Source organism: Anas platyrhynchos, chromosome 1 (assembly GCF_047663525.1).
Source record: "Anas platyrhynchos isolate ZD024472 breed Pekin duck chromosome 1, IASCAAS_PekinDuck_T2T, whole genome shotgun sequence".
NCBI lineage: Eukaryota > Metazoa > Chordata > Aves > Anseriformes > Anatidae > Anas > Anas platyrhynchos.
Window position 1 is genome coordinate 77,692,746 of NC_092587.1, and position 9,376 is coordinate 77,702,121.

At 36.3% G+C, this 9,376-nt stretch overlaps 1 protein-coding gene across 1 annotated transcript in view; it reads left to right on the forward strand.

The window, feature by feature from the left end:
* The first annotated feature begins 500 nt into the window (after window positions 1-500).
* SLCO1A2 (solute carrier organic anion transporter family member 1A2) overlaps window positions 501-9,376 on the forward strand; it is a 51,178-nt gene continuing 42,302 nt past the window's right edge. Inside the window, exon 1 of the mRNA XM_072042494.1 lies at window positions 501-633. The gene's annotated coding sequence lies outside the window, so the exon portion shown is untranslated. The remainder of the gene's footprint in view (window positions 634-9,376) is intronic.

Below are 9,376 nucleotides of genomic sequence, written 5' to 3' on the forward strand. Positions count from 1 at the left end.
TTATTAAGCACAGACCTTTACCTTCTTTGCTGACGCTGTTGCTTATAGAAACTGCAACTATATTAATTCTGAGGGCATTTCTTGCACTGTGTAAAGGAATTATTAGGCTCTTTTACACATTATGTTAATGAGATAGAACCTCAGTTCATCAATTTGGTGTTTTCTTCTTGGCAATATGCATGCTGTTACGTTAGGAATTTCTTTATTTGTGGTGAATTAAAGAACAAAACAAAACAAATCACAAAACTCCACCAGGGATTATGAAAGTGGCATTTTGCTGCCCAACTTGTAAAATTTTTGACTAATGCCTAGAGGAGATGTAGAGTGTATATTTTTTCCTTAGGACTTTTCTGCTCATTCTGTCTTTCATCTTGTATGACCACCTTCTTTCAAGGGCAAACAAACTTGGCTGTCTTCCTGGGCTTGCAGCTGCTTTTGTAAGTTTTCTTTGAAAGAGAGAAGAGCAGCTTGAACACTGGATTTGGATTCAACTGCTCTGCTGGAGAGAGTGGACTTCAGTGGGGGAGCAGAGAAATAAACTCTGCAGTTCTGGGGCTGTCAGGAGTCAGTGCGGGGCTGCAGTTCATGGGCAGACAACTCTAGCTCATCTATCACGTGCAGTCTGGACCAAGGGTAAGTGTGGATGGTAATCCCCATGGCTTGCCAATGAGAAATTGGCTGTGTACTGATGATGTGGAGATAAAAGGGAGGAAGAGATTCTGTGTGGTAGTGAGGGTACTATGACGGTACTAGGTCCTTCTGCATTGCCATCATATCTATCTATCTGTCTATCTATCTATCTATCTATTTATCTTAGGTTAAGGCATAACAGCTTTATTTGTTTTATGGCTTCAGCTGCGTAACTACATTCAAGTGGCAAGCCACTTTCTGTTTACTTTTGGTTCTTTAGACAGTAGTATCCGATCACAGCAAAATCATATTCTCAGTGGTATTTGAATCTTTCAGGTGTCGTATCTGTGCTGAAATACAGCACAGCAGGATAGGTGCCGTCAGCCTCTGGAACAGTATGAATGCTAAGAGGCTGGAAGGACAGGAGAACAGGGGCCTTGCCAGTACCGGAGAGCCAAAGGTTTGGAATTATTGGGTACTGTATAGGTATGGGCAGGCTATGCAAAGGTCACTGTAAGCGGTAGGAGGTGAATGGGACTAAGGGGATGGGGAAGGATCTTCATAATAGAGCTGAAATGGGAATCTTGTAGCTGAAGAAGAGGTCCTGACTTCTGATGTCTCAGGGGTTGTGTAGAAAGAGAAAGTCTGGAGTGTGGCTGGCCCTACTGCTGATTGAGAATGACCTTGCCCTGCTCTCTAATGCTCAAGGGGTAAAATGAGAGCTCTGAGGGAGCAGAGCTGTTGCTGTGACCTCCCTAAGTGTCTCATCTCAAGTGTGCCAGTGTCCTACCCACAAGCTGTACTTCCATGTTCTCAATATTCTCCTGTTTTTGTTTTTGTTTTTGTTTTTGTTTTTTTTGTTTGTTTGCTTGTTTTGAATTCAGTAAAGGATTGGGAGGCAACTTGCTATTTTTCCTTCTACCCTAATATAAGTCCTTTTTCTATTCCCTTTAGTACTCTTAGTAATAGGATGTGTCAGGTTATATTCAGAACCAGGTGGTATAAGATCTCCTGTCTATGTGCAGGGATGTTGCTGAAACTAACCTTTTCATAAGTTATCTTTGTTTTAAGAAGAGGAAGGAGTGAGAGTGCTGGATAGAAGCATTCAAGCAATGCAAGACAAATTGCAGCAAACTCAGGATGTGGAGATCAAACCTCCTGCAAAGCAATGATTAGGGGAAACGTTATGTGCAGGGTGGCAGGAGAAGTGTGACATTTCTATAGGAGAGTACCATGTGACTTAATATTATTTACTGCAAACTGGGGAAAGGTAAGTGCACTGGGAGTGTTCTGTGGTTGCAACATTACCTTTTAATGCCTTAAAAGGTAAAGACATTAAAGAGGAGGTGATAAAAAAGTACATGGGTTTAAGGAGCACATATATAAGAGAGTGACATAGCAAGTACTACAAAAGGTTAAACAGATGACATATTGGGTGGTAACAAGTGATAAAGACTTCTAAAAATATTTATGCTTTACTGTATATCTGTGCATTTGGGCTTTATTGAGACACGCTTTGTACTGAAACTTCCCCTGGTATGTGACTCACATGACGTTTTGTTTATCCAGACTTTTAAGTTCAGCTTTGCTTTGAAAAGTTGATCTGGCAAAATAACATCTTGGTAGATTTACATGGATTTGAATGTCAAACTTATTCTATTTGCAAAGGAGAAATCCCAGATACTTTGACATTCCAAACTGTTGTTGATAACAAATATTTTTGCCCAAAAGAAATGTCTTTATCAACAGATTGACATCACCAGTGTAATTTTTATTTTATTTTATTATATAAAATAATATATTATTTATATTTATTTATTTGCTTTCTTGCCTACTTCTAGCTGCAGCACAATGGCTGGGTGTTCATGTAAGAGCAGTGTTTTTTAGGTTTCAGAGTGAACCACAATGGAAAAAAATAAGGCAGATATACTCTTTATTACTTCATCAGATTGAAACAACAAGTGTTTTTTTTGAGAGAGATTACACAGATTCCAAGGCACAGGGTGGAACACATCAAGCACGTAAAATCAGTTTGCAATCTGTGCCAGCTTACTTAGTGGATAACTTGATTTCAGTTATAGGGTATGATTATGCAAACTTTAATTAAAACAAGGTTTTATAGGATATAGAAAACACAAGAGAAACTGAAGTCAAAGTGATTTGTGCTGGTTCTCTACATCTGATGGTAATACAACCAACAAACTAAATAGTCTTTTTTTTTTTATGATTTATTTATTTATATTTTCCTTGTCAGTGAATATGCATTGATGCAGTTGTCTGGCTTAAAAAAAAAAAAAAAAGTTCAGATCACTTTGGATTAGAATTTTACTTCAAATTGTTAGAATGTGATGGATGTGTTTGGATGAGTAGGAAGTTTGCATTTAGGTTTAGATTTCTTTGATCAATTTATAACCTTAGCATTAGTCAGATTCCCAATCTCCAGTCTCTTTCAGGATATATAAATAAATGTAGTGTAATATCTGAGCAGTAAAATTTATGACTATGATTGATCTCACTGGAGTCTTCTACTTGCATTTCTAAATAGAGGGTACAGAGGAGAATTTCTTAAAACATACAGAGTCTTGGTTCTTTCCACAGACATGTTGTAGCAGTAAGTCAAATTCTGCAGACTTTATACAGTAAAATCTATTACTTAATATGATGATTAAATGAAGAAAGGAAGAGCTGCAGCTCTAGGATGAAACTAGTTCTCTGTGGGAGAACTATTCAAAGCTTATCCTCTCCTGTCTCATTATGCTGACCGTGCTGTACTGCTTTCAAAGCCATAGTTAGTTATTTACTGATTTTCCTTCTTTCCTTTTTCCCCCTTCAAGCTTTCCCAAGGAAAAAAAATAAAAAAAATATATATAAAAAAAAAGTCTCGGAAGGAGGAATACATTTGCAGGTCGGGTTCTTCTCCCTTGTTGCACTTCAGAGTGAGGGAGGAAATCTCCTTTCCTGTGGAAATGATCTTGCTAGGAAAACAAAAACAAACAAATAAAACACACACACACACACACAAAAACAATTGGAAAATTCTCTAAATTCTGTATCATGAGGCCTATTTGTGACTATCTGTGAGGCAGTATCTATAGGGATTCTAGGGTGCTGTCAACCACACTGTGCAAAATGTGGTGAAATTAGGGAAATACAAGATGACAGCTGGGCCCCTAAATCTCATAAGGAACAGGAAAAATATAGAAAAGGAAAAGGAAAAATGTAGGAAAGGAAAAGGAAAAATGTAGGAAAGAACAGGAAAAATTATTTTTGCATCTGCTGGAATGAGAACTGAACACGAGCATATTCTTCTAGGATAGAGTGCTTTCTTTCTTAATTTTATGGGGCAAGTTTTGTGGCATACTGATCTATACAGCCACTGTCTCAGCTATCTTCCCTGATACTCTTGAGATTGGAAACGGCTAGTTATGTGAGTAGCTGGCTTTCAGACATTAATGCTGATCCAGCTGAAAGCAACCCTGAGGGTCATACTCCAGAGAAAGTTAGCAGGGCCCTTGGTAAAGTCATCTGTCTCCGATGCTAATTATTTAATGGCAAAAATGTGGAAAGTTTTATTATTATTATTATTATTATTATTACAATATTGCTGTATTGCTAAGGTGTGGAAGAAGGAGGTAGAATATTAGGGTGAAGCAGACTTCCTCAGTCATTTAATTCCAAATAATATGGTCTAGGAGCTTTATGCTACATTAGGCTTACTCAGTGTGCTCACGGTTACAGAGCTAGTGTTGATGCTGTTGATGCTGTTCTTCAATGGCCTGGATTTGAGCTGGGAAAGCTCTGAATGAATAATGAGAAAAACACAAACTTCTCTTCCAGAAATAGACTGAGGCACCATGCTAGTTTATTTACTGTTTACATTCTCTGTTTCAAGTAATGATATTTTGATTAAGTCTTTTCCAAACATGCTTACATCTGGTTTGGCTTTGTCCTTAGTGTGTAAGCTTCATGTTAGTAGGTGGAGTGCATGCAGAGATTCTCGGGAAAGTCCTCATGTAATTATAGGGTAAAAATAGTAGTAAAAATTAGTGGCAACATTTTTTTTTTTTTTTTTTTTTTTATTTGGGAAAGGGCTTCCAAAATAAGAGTGAGTTAACAACAACTAACTATGGATTGAAAAATGTTTTTAGAAAGTCTTTGCTCAATAAGCCTTGCTCAAGAAAACAAGGATATGAGGGGATAACCTCAGAAAACCAAAGAAGTTAGGAAAGGTATAGATAATTAGTGGCTTCTCCTGGCCTCAGGTTCTGCTAGCCCTGTTGCCCATACTTACACATCCTCCTGCAGTTGTGAGCAGCATGGATGCCTCCTCCTGGAAACCTGCAGTATGTCTGGAGCCAGTTTAACAGAAACAGACTGTGGGGAAGTGCTACATTCAGATGCTTGAAGCACCAATTGCTGGGGAGCAGCCTGATTTATGAGATTGGTTAGGAAGTCAGTGGCTGCCAGGAAGTACATGAGATGGCCTCTTGCTCTGACAGCATCTTTCAAGATAGTGCATCCAGAACAGGTCCAAAAAGTGCTGGTCCTTCTTGCTGACTTTCTCTGGAGACATGAAAATCGTTACAGCAGAGGTAGTCACTTCTGATCTCTTTGCTACAACTGTGTGGTCATCCTGAAATCTAAAACAGTGTTTGAACAAGTGAAACAGTCTTTCATCCTATGATCCACTTGAACTTCTCAGTCTCATGCACTACTTCAAATTCGTATTTTCTGTGAAGGAAAGAATATACTGTCCCAATATCTCTCCTTTACTCTCTCCTTCTTGTATTGTAACAAAGCAGGGAAAATAGAAATAAAAAATGTCTACCAGCAACCATTTAACAGTGTTTTATTTTTTGGTTGGTTGTTATTTATTTATTTTTAATCCTCTGCTATGTGGCTAGTTCCATATCCATAAGCAACAACACAAGTAATGGGATCATCCAAGAACAGTGTTCGAAAATAACCCATATTCTGACAGTTAAGTAGCTCAGCTACTTCAGTGCCGGGCTGATAATCACAGGCTGATAAAATGTTTACACATTCCCTGGAAGAAGGTAAGTCCCACTTCGACCTCTTCTAAAGGAACTGCTTATTGAATAAGGACAGATTCTGTTTGAATACAATGATCTGCTTCTGTTGGCAGTGTAAATAATAGCAAACTTCTGGTGGTTTTAATCATATCAAGTAGCATGTCATTCAAAAATGATTCCAGCTAATTCAATTCACACATGTAATGCACTGTACTTAAAGAATTCCAATTATTTTAATATGCCCCTGTATTTTAATTCCTTTTGAAAACAGCAATGACAAAAAAAACAACCCACCCTGTAGAGAATGCCCCAATCAAAACTTGGGACTAAAACAATTCAACCAGATTTCACCACTCTAGGTGTCACCAGTTCTGCAACAAGTCTCAGGCTCTCTGTCCAGTAATCATGTGTGTTAAGGGTATTGCAAAATAGGCTATCAGAAACAGTTTTGCTCTTGCTAGTGCTGAATCAAAAAGAGCCTTTTAATATAGAGGCAAAAATGTTATTAAAGTAGAGGCAGGCTTAAGATCCTTAATTTGAATAATCATATGGATTTTGTGTTTATAAAAGCATTTCTAGGAAATAGTGACTTTATGGCATGATTGTTACTCAGATCAAGCCTATTGTTAGAATTAAAATGGATGTAAATGTGTTCTTTTTGTTCAGATTTTTTGGCATTCAGGAAGAAATTTTTTTGCATAATGAAGAGCAGTTTTAACTATTGTCTTATCACCATTGTCTTGTTCTTTAGCCAGTTTCTGATGTTATGGCTTTCAACTTTTGATGGCATATAATCTGGATCCCTAGCTTGAGAATTACTTTTACCACTTTGATTTGAAAACATTTTTTAGTTAAATAAACACTTAACTGGACCTAGTTAAGAATATATATATAATTTTCATAGCTATTGAAGCTGGAAACCAATCTATATAGTTCTCATAAAAACTGATCAGTAGACAATACAGATCTTGAGGGGCTTTGTTCTTAAACTGAAGCTTAGTTTAACCAGTAGGTTTCAGGTCTGAGTTTGAGTCTGGTTGTTGAAGCATACAGAGACCACAAAAATAATTCAAATATATTTTTTTTTTCAGTAGAACTTTTTCTTTTTTCTCCCAAGTGTGGAAAAATAGAGGTGACAGTAAGATGTTTGAAACAGAAGTTGTCACATCCCATAGAAAGATTCTATTTCATGTTACTTCAACCATTATTTTTATAATTCTGCATACAGCAAGGAGATGTCATACCTTACCAAAGCTTTTTGCTAGCCGTGTTGCAAAAGCTATGTAAAGCAGTCCCTTTTCTATATGATAATGTAGCTGTACAACAAAATTACTTAACCTTGTTACTCTAAACGAAAGGAGTCTATCATAACTGTCAAGTTATATTTTAAGTGAACTACTTAACTCAAACCCAGCATAACTCTAGCAAGTGAAGATGGCAGCTTCTGAAGATATTCAGTAGTGCATTAGAGGAAAATGGTTTTATTTATAGTATCAACATTTTGACTTTTTATAAATCATTCAGTAAAATCCAGACTTCCTAATAACACTATCCTGTTGAAAGTGAATGGAAGCTTTGCCAATGCAGTGCTTGAGGTCTCCTCCAAGAATCTTATTTATCTGAATAATATGGATATTTCCTTAATGAAAATTGAAACTATCCATTCAAAAGTTACTATTCAATAAAAGGGTATTTTATGTGGAATGAATATTGTGCTTTCTTATTTTTCGCCCAAGCTTTTTAAAGTGAAATCAATTTCTTACCCCAACTTTATTCATCACACAAAAATATATAAATCCTGTCTTTTATGAAGCTGTCGTGGTTTCTGAGAAATATTAGCCCCTAGGGTCCATTTATCTGTTTAATACATTCCTGATGTTCATATCATCTTAAAAAAATTTTTTTTGCTTGTTTGATGATTTTTTATTCCCCTGTTCATTTAATGAAATTCAGTATTATGTCTCTATTCCGTTCCTTTTAAAAAGAACTTAATAGAAGCCACTAAAACACAGAGATTTAGTATTTTTATTTTTAAAGGGAAAATAACCTAATCATGTTGTTTACATTCTTGATTTCCCACTTTTTATGCTTTTTCTTTTCTTACTTCTTCTCTGAAAGATGCAGAATAGCCAGATAAACAGAAAGAACCAAAGTTATGTAAGACATGATTGTCAGCAAATATTTAGCTCCCTAGGGGCACAGATACACATTGGGATTTTAAAAGTGCCTAGAGGACTTTGTTTTTACTTTTTGTGATTTTGTTATTTAATTAGGCTTCACCCAGCAGTCTTCATGTTCTGAAATGTCTGAAGTTATGCTTTTTGGGGTGCTGTTGATTTAATGTTTAACATTTCTCTTCTTTTTCTGTTTAAATCCACCTCTTTTTGTGACTCATTCTCTATGTGTATGCTTGTATCCAGGCTTACCATGACTAGTCTAAGCGCAGTTGTTGCTAACTACACAGGAACAAGTAGGGTAGCAGAGTTGTGTTTTCAAGGGCATACATGGAGAAACAACTTTGTAGGCAAGATGCTCTCAAGAAGCTCTAAATGGATAAACATATTAATTTAGTTCAGAATTTGAGAATCGATCACTCTGGTGATTTAGAGCTTAAAGCTTTTTGCCTTTTTTTTTTTTTTTGTGTGTGTGTGTGTGTGTGTGTGTGTGTGTTTTATTGTACCAAGCTTTTTATTTATTTATTTATTTGTTTGTTTATTTATTTATTTATTTAAGTTGGATGGTTCATACCAACTGAAGGTGGGATTCATATCAGCTAACTCTAGTCATCTTACAGTACCCATTTTCAACTGTCTAGACACTCTCTATTGTCAATGAAGAAACAGAGGCTCTTCAAGAGGGTGATTCATCCCATCCTAAAATAGGTGTCTAAACTGGGATATATTGAAAGTAGCTGTCTTTCTCCACCAAATAGCAGGAGAGCATTGACAAGCGGTTAGACAAAAAGCAGCTAAAGTTAGGTGGTCCTCCTCTGAGCTATTGATACATCTCTTACCCTATCTGTTGCTTCACTGGACTGCAAGATGAGTAACATTTTTTTTTTTAATATTTTGTCAAATGGGGCAAACATGCTAAATAGATGTTAGTAATAAATCTTTCAGCTTTGGAAGAACATAGGGCAGGAAGTAATGTAAACAGTTCCCTTGCAACCGAGCAGAGATAGTCTGTGCTTTGTTTTGTCAGATGGCAGCTTGAAGAGTAGAATTTGATGCATAATGCATTGTACATATTGCAGGATGGGATCAGCCTAGAAATCAGCATCCACCTGCAGTAAAAATTCTTCCTGCTTTCTCCTCTGTACAAACAATGTCACAGTGACAGTTCACAGCTATCCTGTCATTTTCTTGTTTGTTTTCTGAAAAGTAAAAATTCTAGTTGAAAAACAAATTAAACCCACAATGGGTGCATAACATATTTTAAAAACACTAGAATGGAAAGCATTTCAAGGTGGCATATATATGGGATAAGTTTAACACCATCTGAATGGTTTTCTCAAGAACTTTTAGAATAAATATATATTAGAATTTCACTGAACATAGAAACTTTTCTCAACAGAGTAGTCAGTAGCAATTTTAAAGCAGAAAAAAATTGTGCAGTAATTTTTATTTCCATGTATTAACTGTGAAATGAAGGGAATGTACCATTTAACATTGGATTTAACACAGTTTTTTATATTTCAAGGCATTATTTACAAC